This window comes from Lithobates pipiens, unplaced genomic scaffold (genome assembly GCF_037356315.1).
Source record: "Lithobates pipiens isolate NorthernLeopardFrog02 unplaced genomic scaffold, aLitPip1_a1.2 Scaffold_8, whole genome shotgun sequence".
In the NCBI taxonomy this organism is placed as follows: domain Eukaryota; kingdom Metazoa; phylum Chordata; class Amphibia; order Anura; family Ranidae; genus Lithobates; species Lithobates pipiens.
Genome location: NW_027507903.1, coordinates 687,370,406 through 687,388,287, shown reverse-complemented (window position 1 = coordinate 687,388,287; position 17,882 = coordinate 687,370,406). Strand labels below are relative to the sequence as shown.

The window sequence follows — 17,882 nt, the reverse complement described above, 5'->3', positions numbered from 1 at the left end:
CTTCCTATAGTCAAAGCACCTCCCCCACAGTTAACAAGCACTCCCTAAGAGCAAATTTAATCTTTTTATCACCCCTGATGTTAACCCCTTCCCTGCCAGTGTCAGTAGTACAGTGACAGTGCATTTGTTTTAGCACTGAAATGAAAGGAGAAAACATGTCAGTGTTAATAAAAACAACACTTTGTTCTGATATCCACTTATATCTAGAAATCTTACAGACTTCATGTAGAGCTGCTGTAGTATCATGCATGGTAATCCAAGATGGTAGACTGGAGGGCTGCTGGGAATGTCGGGACCTGTTGGAAATGACAACTGGGGCTAACGTCATAAGAAAACTCCAAGACTCCCACCACTGAGTGATTGAAGGTAAACGGGCAGATGGAGGGACAGCCGCTCACACAGGCCCAGACCCACCACATAAGAGCGCAGGAGAACGGCGGCATCACAGGCTTTCACACACCACTACGAGCTGCAACAAGACAGGGCACACAAGCGGGGGAGGGGTTGGTTTACAATGTGTTTCCAGGGCCCTGCCCCCTTCTTCAGGCTAACCCATCCCTCCTGGAGGTGGAGAATATATACTAAGCCAATCAGGGAGGGGATGGGTAGGGCCACCAGCTCTAAACAGCGGTACTAAGATAAGATCTGCAGATGCCGCCATTGTCTTGGACTGATACCTTGAAGGTTAGAATGTAGCTGTACCTCCACGGTCATCAAGTGGTTAAACACGCAATACATGCACAGATTTGGGTCCAAATAGATTTGTTCTTCCCGGCCTAACAATTAAGTCTAGATTTAGTCAGTTAATGAAAATGTCAATACTGAAGATTTAGTCATCAAAGCTTCCCTTTTATTTGTTTTTAGTCCAGTCTTCATCAATGGAAAGACGTTGTTCATGAAAACTATATAACTAAAAGGATTTGTTTGATGAAATGACCATTGAGGTTTTTATCCATTTCTTTGAATTTTTTTCTTAGGTCAGTTCGGCTATTCTTCAAGACAGTTGATGCTTTTCTATGTGTGGATGAGAAGATTGTACTGGACAGGGGCATTGCTGGGTCTACAAAAGATCTGGGGCTAGAGCCCATAGCAGTAAAGTAAAGGAAGTCATACGCTTGGGTGGGCATACACATGTATATAACGCGTGTGTGTGTGTGTGTATATACAATATATATATATATATATATATATATATATATATATATATATATATATATATATATATATATATTACTGTTAATTACATATATCATCATTACTTCAGAGTCCCCAGAGAGCCCCCCACTTAGATCAGGGTCCCCAGAGAGCCTCCCTTTTACATCAGGGTCCCTTTGTTTACATGGCCAGAAATCCCCTCCATCTATGTGTAGCACCCTCCTAGTTAGGTGCTGGGATGTCAGGTATATTTAGTTTTTTTTTTGGTCTGTTCTGTAATCAGTGGAGCGGTGATTGATTGCTTTGGACTGATCAAGGTCTCACAGGCTGCAGGATTGATTGGTCCACCCAGACTTCTGGAAAACTCATAGTAGTGGAATAGGCCAAATGAGTATCCAGAATATTTATGAGGTCTCAGCCAATCCCTGGGGAGGTGTGCCCAGTAGGTGACTGCACAGCACATAAATAGTCTGAGGTCTACAGAAATTCTTGTTCTTGCCCAGGAGGAGAAGTTCCCACCCAGGCAGCCCAGCTGAGATTTACTTGAGCTCATCAAGGTCCCGGCTATTCTAAAGCTGGGTGGGGGGCTACTTGGTAAGAACCTCTGAAGCTAAAGAAGGGGGATTTCACCTAGGATGCGGTCTGGGGAGTCCACTAAGGAAATTTCTGTGTGACAATGGAAGGAGGCATCCAAGTACCCGAGGACTTGTGAGTACAGACCTGAGGGCAGGATCTGGTTGACTATTGCTGTTGTTAATCCCGGTGCACTAATACTAAGACTTGCCTGTCTTGGAACATTGTTTATGGTGTCCCAGTGTTGTCCATTCCCTGAGCTACCATTGAAGGGACTCTTCCAAGAAGTATCTGCAGAGTGAAGAGGGTCTTCCTAGTACTGTTTAGTGTCCCTCTGCTCCCTGTATCCTATCCAAGTTGTTCAGCAATATATAAAGAAATCTACAAGAATGTTGGTTGATTTCTGAGGACATTCAACAGATGGAGATGCCAAGCTTTCCCATCCCTCCACCCTCAGTCCCCCATCCATGGCAGATAGACATGCAGTTTGCTGGTTGAATAGCTCTGCAGATCCTTTTATGAATAGAAACCCTTAGCCCTCATACATGCGGTCAGACGTTCCGACAGAAAATGTCAGATCGGACCGTGTTGTTGGATATGTGTGGGCTCCATCGGACCTTTTCCGTCGGACTGTCCAACCAACAAAGTTCCGACAACATGATCCGATCGGACTTTGTCCAGAATTCTCTACAAATGATCGGACAAAGTGCCACGCATGCACTCAGTTTAACTTACGAGACCAAAGCTATTGGCTACTAGACTGAACGTAGTCCTGTCATTATGAACTAACGTCATCATGTTCTGAACGATTGGATGTTTTGACAACTTTGTCCGACTGTGTGTATGCAACACCAGTTTCAGACAAAATCCGCAGGTACAAGGGCTTAGGCTGGCCATACATTGTACAATTTCCCTTTAGATTTACCAAAACCATATGATATAAGGTCAAACCTAAACACTTTCAATTTGCATGCAATCAGGCTGACCCTTGTACTACATAGTTGAAGGTAAATCTAAAGGAAATTAAATAAGAAAATTGTAAAATATATGGCAAGGCTCTGGATGGGACGTGTTCAGCTCATTATACAGAATGAGGAATGTGGACACACCTAGTGTTGTATGATGATAGAGAATAAGGAAGTCTGAATAATCTATATGGGTGGAGGGGTGTTATGTTACTAGAAATCCCCCTCCCCCACCTCTCCACCCCCGAGGCAAAAAACATCTTTTGCTCACTAGAACTATTTTCAGATCTCTTCATTATCAGAAGAGAACCAACAATCTGAGGATGTATGGACAGATCTAACAAGGTGAGACACCAAACATTCTTATTTTTTTTACAATATATTAACATTATATTTTTATTAGAGTATAGCAATAATTACAAAGAAACAGAGTGAAAGAACCGCTACAAAAATAAAATCCTAAATCAATAGGGGGCAGTATGGGGGGGATACCTCCCCCCACCAATCATATAACAATACCAATCTGGTGCAGAACTCAAAAGTGTATGAAATAGAATTCAGCACTCACATAAGAGGACAGCGGAAAGATTAGAAGTAAATGGTCCCAAACTCGAATGCCCCGTACACACGATCAGTCTTTCAGACAAAAGTCCAGGCATGCTCAGAAGCAGAAGCAGTCAGTCTTGTAAACTTGCCTTCGTAATGGAGAATTAACATTTGTGACGTGGCAAATTATGAAATCTCACAGCGCACAATTCTCTTTATTATTATTATTATTATTATTATTATTATTATTATACATGATTTATATAGCGACAACAGTTTACGCAGCACTTTACAATGTATAGGGGGGGCAACACAATTACAGTACAATACAAAAGGTACAGGAGGGCCCGGCTCGTAGAGCTTACATTCTAAAGGGACGGGGTGGAGGTATAAAAGGTAATAGCTGCAGAGGATGATTTGATGGGGGGGCTCTTTTCTCTTCTTCTTTAACCACTTGCCTACTGGGCACTTAAAACCCCTCTGGTTCATTTTTTTCCAGAAGTTTTCGGAAAATGTGGAAAAAAATGAAAACGCATTTTTTTTTTTACACAAAGTTGTCCGTTTATAAGATATTTCCAACACATAGCATTTACATAGCAAAAATAGCACCCCAAAATACATTCTCCTACTCCTCCTGAGTATAACGATACCACATGTGTGAGATTTTTACACAGCCTGACCACATACAGAGGCCTAATTTTGAAGTAGCATCTTCAGGCATTCTAGGAGCATAAATTACACATTTCATTTCTCAACCACCTATTACAGTTTTGAAGGCCCTGGAACACCAGAGCAATGGAAACGTCCAGAAAATGACCCCATTTTGGAAAGCTAACACCCCAACGTATAATCTATGAGGCATAATGAGTCTCTTCAATGGTTCATTTTTTTCCAGAAGTTTTTGGAAAATGTGGAAAAAAATTAAAACGCATTTTTTTTTTTTACACAAAGTTGTCCATTTATAAGATATTTCCAACGCATAGCATTTACATAGCAAAAATAACACCCCAAAATACATTCTACTACTCCTCCTGAGTATGGCAATACCACATGTGTGAGATGTTAACACAGCCTGGCCACATACAGAGGCGCAACATGCAAGAAACACCGTCGGCGTTCCAGGGACACATAGCCTGCACATATCAAGAATTACACCCCCAAATACATTATGCTGAGCAAAGGGTAAAGAAAAGATTACCTGTAGTTTTAGAAGCGCAGTTGTCCACAGGAGGATATCACTGGTCCAGGCAGCAGGCAGGGACTTGGTCAGCAACAGCGAACACAGTTTTTCAGGCAGGGATACTGTCCGTATTACAGTCCAGGGTCAGTGCAGAGATGTCAGCAGTGCCAAAAATATTGGCCCTGGTAGTAGGCAGGTCCTTGTGGTGTGGTCAGTGCGGCATGATGGCAGTAAGTCCTACAGGCAGCAGACAGAAGTAGAGCCTCGTTCAGGACAGAATGGGGATAGGGGTAGAGGCTTCTCCCTCCCAAATCTCTTTGAAGCCTCCGAGTCTCCAGACCCGAATCTAGGAATAAGAAAACAAAGAAAATTGTTTTCTTCTTCCAGAAAAACTATACTGGAGCCCCTCACATATGTGAGACCCCGTGTTGAATCCCACTAGTCCAGTTGCAGAATACAAGATCAGTCCAAGAGGCAGGCAAATATCGTGGTCAAACAGTCCAAGGTCAGTTCCAGATCAGGCAGAGATATGTACAGAATCGTTAGACAGAAGCATGGTCGAATAACAGTCCAGGGTCAGTTACAGATCAGGCAGAGGTATGTACAGAATCGTTAGGCAGAAGCATGGTCGAATAACAGTCCAGGGTCAGTTCCAGATCAGGCAGAGGTATGTACAGAATCGTTAGACAGAAGAAAGGTCGAATAACAGTCCAGGGTCAGTTCCAGATCAGGCAGAGGTATGTACAGAATCGTTAGGCAGAAGCATGGTCGAATAACAGTCCAGGGTCAGTTCCAGATCAGGCAGAGGTATGTACAGAATTGTTAGGCAGAAGCATGGTGGAATAACAGTCCAGGGTCAGTTCCAGATCAGGCAGAGGTATGTACAGAATCATTAGGCAGAAGCATGGTCGAATAACAGTCCAGGGTCAGTTCCAGATCAGGCAGCGGTATGTACAGAATCGGCAGGCATAAGAGTGGTCAAATAACAAGCCAGGGTCAGTTACAGAGCAGGCAGTGGCATAAGGGGTGTGAAGGTGTATGAAGGCAGGAACTGAGGATTATGTTTACCATACTTCACTAAAAATTTATTGAAGTAGGGTAACGCCGAAAACAGTCGCCTATGCAGAGGCCTGGTTGGGAAGGACATTGTGCACAATAATAAGATGCGTCTCTTCTGACTCCTGCTCTGGTACACACCTTACATCTTTTTCGATGTCTTCGGCCTGTTTGTTTGGGGGGGATTTTATCGGGAAAGTGGCGCTCGGAGAGTCGACTAACAACGTCTGATCGGATATTTTCTGGTGGGCCGTTTGGGAAAATAAGGGCAGTGAAAACTTCCTCCTGGTAGCCAAAGAAACGTTTGGGGTTTTGGGTGGAGTTGCGGTTAATGACATAGGAATTGTAAATGGCCAATTGAAAAAAATAAATTGCTACTTTTTTGTACCAATGGTATGTCCGTCTTGTGGCAAGATATGGTTCCATCATTTGGTCGTTGAAGTCGACTCCCCCCCATGAACAAATTGTATTCGTAATTGCATTTGGGTTTCTTTACGGGGCCATTCCTTCTGGGGATTTCCACAAAGGTATCGTTGTGGATAGAAGACAACATATACACATCCCTTCTGTCCCTCCACTTCACTGCCAGAACCTCCTTGTTTCTCAGACTTGCGGTTTCTCCTTTTCGCAGCTTCTTATTCACAAGACTTTGAGGAAAGCCCTTCCGATTCCTTTTTACGGTGCCACATGCTGGCGTCTTCTTCCGGTGAAGGTTGTGGAACAGGGGCAGAGATGTGTAGAAGTTATCTACATACAGGTGGTAGCCTTTATCCAATAGGGGGTATATGAGGTCCCAAACAATTTTTCCGCTGGATCCCAAGTAGTCCGGACAATTAGGGGGCTGCAGCTGGGTGTCTTTCCCTTCGTACACCTTGAATGAATATGTGTACCGTGTGGCTCGGTCGCATAATTTGTAGACCTTCACCCCATAGCGGGCCCTTTTGCTGGGCATAAATTGCTTCATTCTAAGCCTGCCGCTAAATTTAATAAGGGACTCATCCACACATATGTGTTGGTCCGGGGTAAACAATTTGGGGAATGTTTCTGAAAAATAATTAAGTATTGGTCGAATTTTGTAAAGCCGGTCATAATTTGAATCATTTCATGGAAGGCACTGGGAATTTTCGCTGAAATTTAAGAACCTCAGGATCATCTGATACCTGGTTCTGGGCATTACCGCGGAGAAGAGCGGTGAGTGGTGGAGGGGGTGGGTTGACCAATAGGTACGTAATTGATTTTTTTTGTTGAGTCCCATATTAAATGTGAGGCCTAAAAAAACCTTGAACTCCTCCACCGTTAGGTCTCTCCATTCGTAGGGACGGGCATAATAAGAGGTCGGATTTTGCTAAATAAATTGTTGTGCATACAGGTTGCACTGGGCCACAATTGACGACAACATATCCTCCGTAAAAATTAAATTAAAAAAATCTATTGGGGTAAAATTCTCCGTGTCCACCTGGACTCCTGGCTGGGCAGTGAAAGGGGAAACATTGGCCTCTCCTGAATTAGGAGGAAGCCACAAGGGGTTCTGAAGGGCATAGGGAAGGCCAGCATGGCTCCTAACCCTTTGGGGCTGAGATGACACCCCACTGGTACTTGGCCTTTCTTGCCGGGGCACTGCGGTACTGGTGGACGGCACTAGAACGCCTTTGTTTGATGGGCCGGATATCTTCCTCCTCGGATTCAGTCAGTGTTTCACTGCTGAGGACTGGCTCATAATTTATGTCGGCTTCAGAATCCGAATCTGAAAAGGAATCTGAAGAGGAGAGCTCCCCGTTGCTCTCGTCGGCCGTGGAAATGATTTGGTACGCCTCCTCAGCGGAAAAGACTCGTTTAGCCATGGTAGCACTGATGGGCACTGATGAGGTGGCTTAGATGTGTACTGTTGAAGCAGCACAGAGGTGGCACAGATGGGCACTGATGAGTCGGCACAGATGTGCATTGATGAGTCGGCACAGATGTGCACTGATTATACAGATGGGCGCTTTTGAGGTGGCACAGATGGGCGCTTTTGAGGTGGCACAGATGGGCGCTTTTGAGGTGGCACAGATGGGTGCTTCTGAGGTGGCACAAATGGGCACTGATGGGTCGGCACAGATGTGCACTGATTTATTGCACAGATGTGCAGATTTATTGCACGGATGTGCACTGATGAGTCGGCAGATGGGCACTGCTGAGGCGGCAGATGGGCACTGCTGAGGCGGCAAATGGGCACTGCTGAGTCGGCACAGATGGGCACTGCTGAGTCGGCAGATGGGCACTGATGGGTCGGCACAGATGTGCACTGATTTATTGCACAGATGTGCAGATTTATTGCAGATGTGCACTGATAAGGCAGCAGATGGGCACAGCTGAGGCGGCACAGATGGGCACTGCTGAGGCGGCACAGATGGGCACTGCTGAGGCAGCACAGATGGGCACCGATTGGTACAGATGGGCACCGATTGGCACTGGTGGGCACTGGCGGGCACTGGCGGTGCACAGATGGGCACTGGCGGTGCACAGATGGGGCACTGGAGGTGCACAGGTGGGCACAGGTGGGGTATAGATGGGCACTGGCAGGGTAGATCTGGGCACTGGCAGGGTAAATATGGGCACAGATGGCAGAAAATACTTTTTTTTCGTCACTCACTGTATCTCTCTCCTCACACGCTATCGCTGTGTGAGGAGACAGATTCGGCAATGGGTGATGATCTCATTTGTTTACATTTGAGATCATCACCCATTGGAGGCGGCGATCGCGCTGTAAACGGCCGCTGTGATTGGCCGTTTACAGCGATCTGTGATTGGCTGTGTCCAGGGGATACGGCCAACACAGATTTTCCCCGATGCGCACTCCCGGGAGCGCGCGGGGAGCTCTTTAAGGGGACGATGTCAATAGACGTAGTCCCAGAATTTGAGATCCGCGCTGTAGCCGTCATTTGACTATAGCGCGGATCTCAAGTGGTTAATGGGATAATAATGAAGCTGCTTTGCTGGAGATCCTGATGGAGTTTTTTGCAAACAAAGTTTAAAAGGCTTTTTATTTTTCTAGTGATATCAAGAATAATATTATGATTTATTTTTATTTTTTTGGGCAAGTTACCACAACGCCATTATCCCGTGGTTTTTAAGATCAAAGATACAACTATGTTGGTGTCCCTTGTTAATTTTATATTGTATTTTATAAAATGTAACTGCCGACTCCCAAACTGTCATTTGAAATAAAACACACAGCCAAGTATTATTTTCCACAATTTTTTTATTGTGCATTAAAAAAAAATAGACATGCTAACAACATGCGAACCTAACTAAAAAGTGCATTCTATGCATCCAAAAATATGGAAAATATAACAAATCAAATCATTATTATTTGACTCAAAAAAGAATGTCAAATCAATAACTAAATAATAAATAAATAATATGTTACCTCCTCCGATTCCGCAACATGTCTGGTTGTCAAATGGCTGTTCAGAAATGAACTGAAAAGCGATAAATGAAAAACGCAAAAAGAAAAGCGCAAATCAACACTCACCAAACTTCTGCCAACACGAAATTAGCAGAAGGAGCCCAAAGGATGGCGCTAAAGAGCTGAAAAGACACCTGTACGTCTACTACATCATTATGTTCCTAATTGTTGGCCAACATTTGTGTGACCGTGTATATGAAAGACAAGTTTGAGCCAACACCCCTCAGACAAAATTCCACGGTTTTGTTGTCGGAAAGTCTGATCGTGTGTACGGGGCATAAGAGCTAATGGGACACCCAGAGATATAAAGTCCCTTCCTGATTGTAAAGAAGGCAAAGTCCACAATAGAGATATAAGAGGAGAAGAGGACAACTCTTCCTCTATTTGAACCAATAGTTTCCCAGAGGAATTATGAAACCAACCCAAAGTACTGGTAAGGTGTATTGCCTTGTGATAGTAACCCAAATGGGGTAAATTTGCCCCTCCCAAAGATTTAAGCCTAGTGAGGATATTGTATCTGAGCCCGGCTGAGGAGTCAGCCCATGTATATCACAAAATAAAGATCTTAATGGACTATAAAAGTCCTGTGGAGGGTCTGTGGAGGGTCTGTGGGGGGTCTGTGGAGGGTCTGTGGGGGGGTCTATGGAGGGTCTGTGGAGGGTCTGTGGGGGGTCTGTGGGGGGGTCTATGGAGGGTCTGTGGGGGGTCTGTGGAGGGTCTGTGGGGACTGTTTGGAAAACATAAAGAATTTGTGGTAAAATATATATTTTTAATAATGCCGTCCGCCTGACCCAGGAATGTCTCAGAGTCACCATTCCTTAAGTTTACAAATGATAAAAGAGATTTATAGTTGAGGTCATGAAGATCGTCTCGCTTGGATGGAATTTGTATTCCTAAATACTTGATGACTTTTGGTTTCCATATAAAAGGAAAGGATTTAGGTAAACTGACAATGGAAGAATCTGATATAGAGACATTGAAGACCTCGGTCTTATGTACCTTTACCTTACAATGACTATGATGTCCAAAGTGTGTAAATTCATGTCTGAGTGCTGGAAATGTCACTGAGGGGTTTGATATCTGTAATAACAGATAATCTGCATATAAACTCAGCTTCATCTCACATCGCCCTATTGGAAGCCCTATAAGTAAGGGTGAGAGCGGGCACCCTGGGCGAGTGCCATTATGTATATGAAGGGAATCGGAGAGGATGCCATTAATCCTAACTCCAGCCGATGAGGGTTTCATAGAGAGACAATATTTTAGTCCGATGGTCTACCAATCTGTGTATAGGAGGCTGAGATAAAATCCCACGAGATGCAATCAAAAGCCTTCTCCACATCAATTGTGAGAAGACACAGAAAGGAAACGTTTTTTACTAACATAATCAATGAGAGTGATTGTTTAGGTGGTGTTGTCCCCGACCTCTCTACCAGGGACAAACCCAACCTGATCTAAATGTGTCAGGGAAGGTATATAAGACTGAAGCCTACATGTAACTACTAGTAATGGTGTAATCTATGGGTGCTGGAGGACATCCAGTCCGCGGTATCCACTGATTGGTTCCCACTGTGATTATACGAGTGGTGACCCGAAAGTGCAAGATCACGTGTGTGTGTGTGTGTATATATATATATATATATGATCCTGTGCACAATGTCCATCCTGTAGCAGTAAAGCTACAATTGGACGATCGTAAAATGATTAATCCAAATGAATGAAATAAATGGGTCTGTAGGCACAGCATAGTGTCGGATCTTTGTTGGCTTTTGGAATAAGAGTTGTATGCGTGTCTTGAGAGTGCCGTGGAAAGGACACGTCTGTGAGATGGAATTGGACGCTTCTTCCATAACTGGAGACAGATAGTCTAATACATGAGAATAGAAATGTGAGGTAAAGACACCCGGACCCGGACTTTTCCCTCACAGGATAAGATTTATTGCAGAGACAATGAGGCCTTGCGTGGCTTTGAGAGTTCCTCTGCATCATCAAGTTGGGATATCAGGCGACTATTGGGGGGTTACTTCTTACGAAACGCAAATACACTTTGCACTGCAAGAGCGCTTTCAAGTGCAGTTGCTGTAGATCTGAGGGGGACATGCAAGGAAAATAAGAAACTGAATTTTTGCTTGCACATGATTGGATGATAAAATCAGCAGAGCTTCCCCTCATTTCAGAGCCTCCCCTCAGATCTACAGTGATTGCACTTACAGAGTGGATTTCCCTTTAGTAAATCAACCCCTTAGTGTAATAATGAAGTAGTAGGTGAATGATCACCAGTATCCAATGACGTGGCTGAAATGTTATATGAGGAGGAGGAATATAACTGAAAAGATTTGGCTATGTCCTCAGAGGAATACAGCAAGCCCTGAGATGAGCGTGATATCTTATATATATATATATATATACATGCGGGAACCCTAATTGATTGAGCTAAGAGTCGACCATTCTTATTGCCAAATTTATGCAAGTGACAAAGAGCTAATTCTTTATGTTGCCTATAGACTATATTGTCAAAAGTATTGGGACACCTGCCTTTACACACATGAACTTTAATGGCATCTTAGTCCGTAGGGTTCAATACTGAGTTGGCCCATCCTTTTTAGCTATAACAGCTTCAACTCTTCTGGGAAGGCTGTCCAGAAGGTTTAGGAGTGTGCCTATGGGAATGTTTGACAATTCTTCCAGAAGCATATTTGTGAGGTCAGGCACTGATGTTGGATGAGAAGGCCTGGCTCATAGTCTCCACTCTAACTGATCCCAAAGGTGTTCTATCAGGTTGAGGTCAGGACTCTGTGCAGGGAACTCAAGTTCCTCCACCCCAAACTCGCTCATCCATGTCTCTGTGGACCTTTCTTTGTGCACTGGTGCGCAGTCATTTTGGAACATTAAGGGGCTGTCATGAGAGTGACTTTCAGCGGGGGGCCCGTGGAATCCAGCTTACCTTAGAGAGGTCTGGAAACTCTTTTTTCATCTCCCCGTGTCCCTCTTATGTTTAAGTAAAACTGTGTCTATTAGTGGCACAGGGTGACCGAGAACATGATGGACAACTACTTAATGGATGCTGAGAGCGTGGTTTGGATTACTTCAAATGGGAACACCGATGGGCTTTCCTGGCAAAGGAAACTATAAGATGCTCCTGACAACCCCAAGCTGACCTGTGGTGGATCTAGCTGGGTCTGCCAAACTATGGGATGAGGAGGCACTGTCACAGACACTCACTGCAGGTACCTTTTTCTGATCACATTCACCCTGTCATTTGTTATTACTATATTTCTCTTTCTGTTACATTTTTCAGAGACTGTTTTCTTGAATTTGCCCCGAAGACTTTTTCTGGTTCGTTTGATTCTGAACTATACATGTTAATTGAAAGAGCTGATCACATTGGCCTCTGTTGTAGGAGCTGTACAGTCTACTACAGAGAGATCCGGAATAGGGATGAGCTTCGAGTTCGAGTCAAACTCATGCCTCATCGAACTCATCGAACATTGCCTGTTCACAAACAGTGAACAATTTGGGGTGTTTGCAGCAAATTATAAAAGCCGTGAAACACCCTGTCATAAAAATCACATATTTAGGAATACAACTTCCCGCTAAATTATCAGACTTGTTCGCTAAAAACTATCTTCCACTCCTCAAAAACATTACGGAGGATTTGAAAAAATGGAACAAAACACACTTTTCCTGGTTTGGAAGAATAGCAATAATGAAGATGAATGTTCTACCACGTATGCTATACCTCTTCCAAACCATTCCCATTAAGCTTCCGAAAACGTTCCTCCAATCGGCCACAAAAATAAGTAGAAACTACATTTGGAACCAAAAACACCCTAGAATCAATTACAATCAATTAATAAAACCCAAAGCCAAAGGGGGAACAGGCTTACCAGATATAACATACTATTACTGGACATGTCACCTCCAAAGAATAATAGACTGGCACACACATTTACAGACGAAAGACTGGGTCTCCCTTGGAAACTCATTCTCCGCATGCTCCATTAATAGAACACCCTGGCTCAAACAAAAGACCATACCAAACACCCTCATGAGACACCCAACAATAGGTCCCACATTAGAATGTTTCGCACAAGCCAATCGAAAATTCAAACTTTCTAAAGTACCAGGCCCCCTCTCACCGATCCTACTCAACCCACAATTCCCGCCCGGGATGGAACATCACTCACTAACACGGAAGCAACCAGAAATAGGCATACGCATACACCACATATTACAGAACGGTAAGTTACAAACCCACGAACTGGTAAATACACATTGGGCCTCACCAAACCTAAACCCATTGGAATATATGCAGCTCAGACACTTCGTTAGCAAGATACTAAATGAACCAGACTTCTCTAACACACTATCTGATTTTGAAGACCTATGCCTAAGTCAATCCCAGCAGCGACACACCATTTCTAAAATTTATAACATGTTGTGGGACAACACCCAAGCTGACGAGGGAACAATGTGCAAAGTGTGGGAAAGAGACCTCGCAAGAGAAATGACCAGCAACAATTGGGAAGACATATACAGAAATGCACATAAAAGCTCCATAAACGTTTCCATCCAAGAAACTTGTTACAAAATTACCACACGGTGGTACCGCACCCCCGCCACCCTCCACAAATTCAATTCTGCTCATTCAAACACATGCTGGCGGTGTCAAGAGACATCAGGTGACCTTCTACACATTTGGTGGACATGTCCGCTCATCCAAACCTTTTGGACTCAAGTCCATACATACATCAAGAATATTACCACAGATGTGCTAGAATACTCACCTGCACAATATCTTTTGCATCTTCAGAACCCAAGCGAAAATTCCTACCTCAAATCATTAGCTGTGATGCTTGTCAATGCAGCCAAAATGTGCATACCCCCTCTATGGGGAACATCTAAAACACCCTCCATCATGGACTGGTTCAAAAGAATAAACAAAATAGCAGAAATGGAAGAACTCATAGCTATCTCACGAAACACCCCACACAAATTCTCCACACGCTGGGCTTGCTGGAACCATTTCAAAGCCACTACAGAATACACTCAGAAGATGTACAGCTAAAGCAACGACCCAAACGAACCAATGTCCATAAAATACACGATCACGCTCTAGTCACAAGATACCCCCCCGGATGAAGCATATAATGACATTATAATATGTTATCTCATCACTAAGGAAATTCTTTTATACACGACCCAATATTAAATGAACACAAAAGTTAACTACACAAATAAAAACCATCCATTCACAGCAAGTCTCTAGTAGCCTTGTTTACAAACTGAAACTGTTATCGAATAGATACACGCACCCAATCCCCACTTCCATATCCTATGTGTGACAACTGTTTTAACGTACTAAAGTATGGTGTGCTGGTCACACACATACCAATTACAGCAAACCAGTAATATACATATGTTTTGCATTAAGCATATCCTTCAGATTGCTCCCCCCTAACATCCCCCTCCCACACCCTACTTCCTCCTCCTTTCCACATTAGTAGTTGAGTATTGTTTCCCCTACCTTTTCTTTTAGTTATATAACTATTCAACTTAATGTCATATGTATTTGTATATCTACCAAAGTACAAATATTACTTAAATTAGATCATATATTATGTGAAAATCTTTGTATGTTCTCATAAGTGTATTACGTTATGACTTTATCACTGTATCATTGAGAAAAAAATAAAAAATAAAAATAAAAATTTCTTTGGAAAAAAAATAAAAAATAAAAAGTGTTTGGGGACCCGGATCCTGCCCCAAGGGACATGGATCAATGCAAAAAAAAGTTTTAAAAACTGACGTTTTTTTAGGAGCAGTGAGTTTAATAATGCTTAACCACTTCCCACCCGGCCACTGCATATAAACGGCCGGGTGGGAGCTCTCTATTTCTGACAGGACGTTCCTGAATGTCCTGTCAAAGAAGCGGGATTGCGCGGGCGCGCTCCCGCGCAGCTGCGTGATCCCGATGTGCGCGTATCCTCCGCACACGCCACATCTTAGATCGGCAGGAGGGCAATGTAATTTGCCTTCCTGATCCGCATGATGGCTGTGTCTAATCACAGCCATCGTAAGGTAAACAAAGGGGGATGGGTGGCAGATAACAGGTGATCGCGCCACGATCCCGATCTGCCTGAGACCCCCGGAGACTGCAGAGCAGTATACATCAGGAGGGCCATGTGATTGGCCCTCCTGATCACATGACGACTGTGTCCAATCACAGTCGTCATGTAATGTACAGTGGTGTGAAAAAGTGTTTGCCCCCTTCCTCATTTCCTGTTCCTTTGCATGTTTGTCACACTTAAGTGTTTCGGAACATCAAACCAATTTAAACAATAGTCAAGGACAACACAAGTAAACACAAAATGCAATTTGTAAATGAAGGTGTTTATTATTAAAGGTGAAAAAAAATCCAAACCATCATGGCCCTGTGTGAAAAAGTGATTGCCCCCTAAACCTAATAACTGGTTGGGCCACCCTTAGCAGCAACAACTGCAACCAAGCGTTTGCGATAACGTGCAATGAGGCTTTTACAGCGTCCTGGAGGAATTTTGGCCCACTCATCTTTGCAGAATTGTCCTAATTCAGTTACATTAGAGGGTTTTCGAGCATGAACGGCCTTTTTAAGGTCATACCACAACATCTCAATAGGATTCAGGTCAGGACTTTGGCTAGGCCACTCCAAAGTCTTCATTTTGTTTTTCTTCAGCCATTCGGTGGTGGACTTGCTGGTGTGTTTAGGATCATTGTCCTGCTGCAGAACCCAAGTTCGTTTCAGCTTGAGTACACGAACAGATGGTCGGACATTCTCCTTCAGGATCTCTTGGTAGACAGCAGAATTCATAGTTCCTTTTATCACGGCAAGTCTTCCAGGTCCTGAAGCAGCAAAACAGCCCCAGACCATCACACTACCACCACCATATTTTACTGTTGGTATAATGTTCTTTTTATGAAATGCAGTGTTCCTTCTACGCCAGATATACTTGGACACACACCTTCCAAAGAGTTCCACTTTTGTCTCATCGGTCCACAGAATGTTGTCCCAAAAGTCTTGGGGATCATCAAGATGTGTTGTGGAGAAATTGAGACGAGCTTTGATGTTCTTTTTGCTCAGCAGTGGTTTTCTCCTTGGTACTCTGCCATGCAGGCCATTTTTGCCCAGTCTTTTCCTGATGGTGGAGGCATGAACGCTGACCTTAACTGAGGCAAGTGAGGCCTGCAGTTCCTTGGACGTTGTTGTGGGGTCTTTTGTGACCTCTTGGATGAGTTGTCGCTGCGCTCTTGGGGTAATTTTGGGCGGCCGGCCACTCCTGGGAAGGTTCACCACTGTTACATGTCTTCGCCATTTGTGGATAATGGCTCTCACTGTGGTTCGCTGGATTCCCAAAGCTTTGGAAATGGCTTTATAACCCTTTCCAGACCGATAGATCTCAATTACTTTCTTTCTCAATTGTTCCTGAATTTCTTTGGGTCTCAGCATGATGTGTAGCTTTTAAGGATCTTCTGGTGGACCTTACTGTGTCAAGCAGCTCCTATTTAAGTGATGCCTTGATTGTGAACAGGTGTGGCAATAATCAGGCCTGGGTGTGGCTAGAGAAATTGAACTCAGGTGTGGACAACCACAGTTATAGTATGTTTTAACAAGGGGGGCAATCACTTTTTCACACAGGGCCATGATGGTTTGGATTTTTTTTCACCTTTAATAATAAACACCTTCATTTACAAATTGCATTTTGTGTTTACTTGTGTTGTCCTTGACTATTGTTTAAATTGGTTTGATGTTCCGAAACACTTAAGTGTGACAAACATGCAAAGGAACAGGAAATGAGGAAGGGGGCAAACACTTTTTCACACCACTGTAAATAGAGAGCAGTTGTAACTGCTCTCATCTCTTCCTCTCCTCACACAGAATCTGTCAGTGAGGAGAGGAAGAGAGATCTGTGCTTCAGCCGGGAAGATCAGTGAGTTTATAGCTGTTTGTCTGCTGTTTACCCACTGATCACCCAGCTAGTGTCCCCCAAAAACATAGTGTCCCCAAAAACACCTGTCATACAGAACAGCGGTCACATCTGTCCACCAACAGCGGGCACATCAGCCCGCCATCTGACACATCAGCCGCCCGCCATCACCAGGCACATCTGCCCGCCATCACCAGGCGCATCTGCCCGCCATCACCAGGCGCATCTGCCGCATCTGACCGCCATCACCAGGCGCATCTGCCGCCCTCACCTGCCGTATCTGACCGCCATCACCTGCCGCATCTGACCGCCATCACCTGCCGCATCTGACCACCATCACCAGGCGCATCTGACCGCCATCACCAGGCGCATCTGACCGCCATCACCAGGCGCATCTGACCGCCATCACCAGCCGCATCTGACCGCCATCACCAGCCGCATCTGACCACCATCACCAGCCGCATCTGACCGCCATCACCAGGCACATCTGACCGCCATCACCAGACGCATCTGCCCGCCATCACCAGGCACATCTGCCCACCATCATAAGGCACATCTGACACCTGCCATCACACATTTGCCTCCCGCCAACATCTGGCACATCTGCCGTCCACCATCAGGCACATCTGACGCCCACCATCAGGCACATCTGACGCCCGCCATCAGGCACATCTGATGCCCGCCATCAGGCACAACTGACGCCCGCCATCTGACATCTCCCGCCCGCCATCTGACATCTCCCGCCCGCCATCTGACATCTGCCCGTCAACATGACTAAAAGGTCGTACAGCGCAGAGGAGGCTTTCCAGATACTCCAGAGTATGTCGGACGAGAGTAGCAGGGAACTCTCTCCGTCAGACTCGGATAGCGATTATGAGCTAGTGGAAAGCAGTGGCTCCGAGATGGAAACTATGGAAGATAGAATCCTAACGAGGAGAAACAGGAGAAATGAGCAGGCGCAGACATTCAACAGCAGCACACCACTCCAGGATGAT

The 17,882-nt window shown here is 44.5% G+C and overlaps 1 protein-coding gene across 4 annotated transcripts in view; it reads left to right on the top strand.

The window, feature by feature from the left end:
* The first annotated feature begins 2,939 nt into the window (after positions 1-2,939).
* Positions 2,940-17,882, top strand: part of LOC143963525 (NACHT, LRR and PYD domains-containing protein 3-like) — a 165,410-nt gene continuing 150,467 nt past the window's right edge. For all 4 annotated transcript variants that reach the window (XM_077473199.1, XM_077473200.1, XM_077473197.1 and 1 more), the window contains exon 1: positions 2,940-3,038. The gene's annotated coding sequence lies outside the window, so the exon portion shown is untranslated. The remainder of the gene's footprint in view (positions 3,039-17,882) is intronic.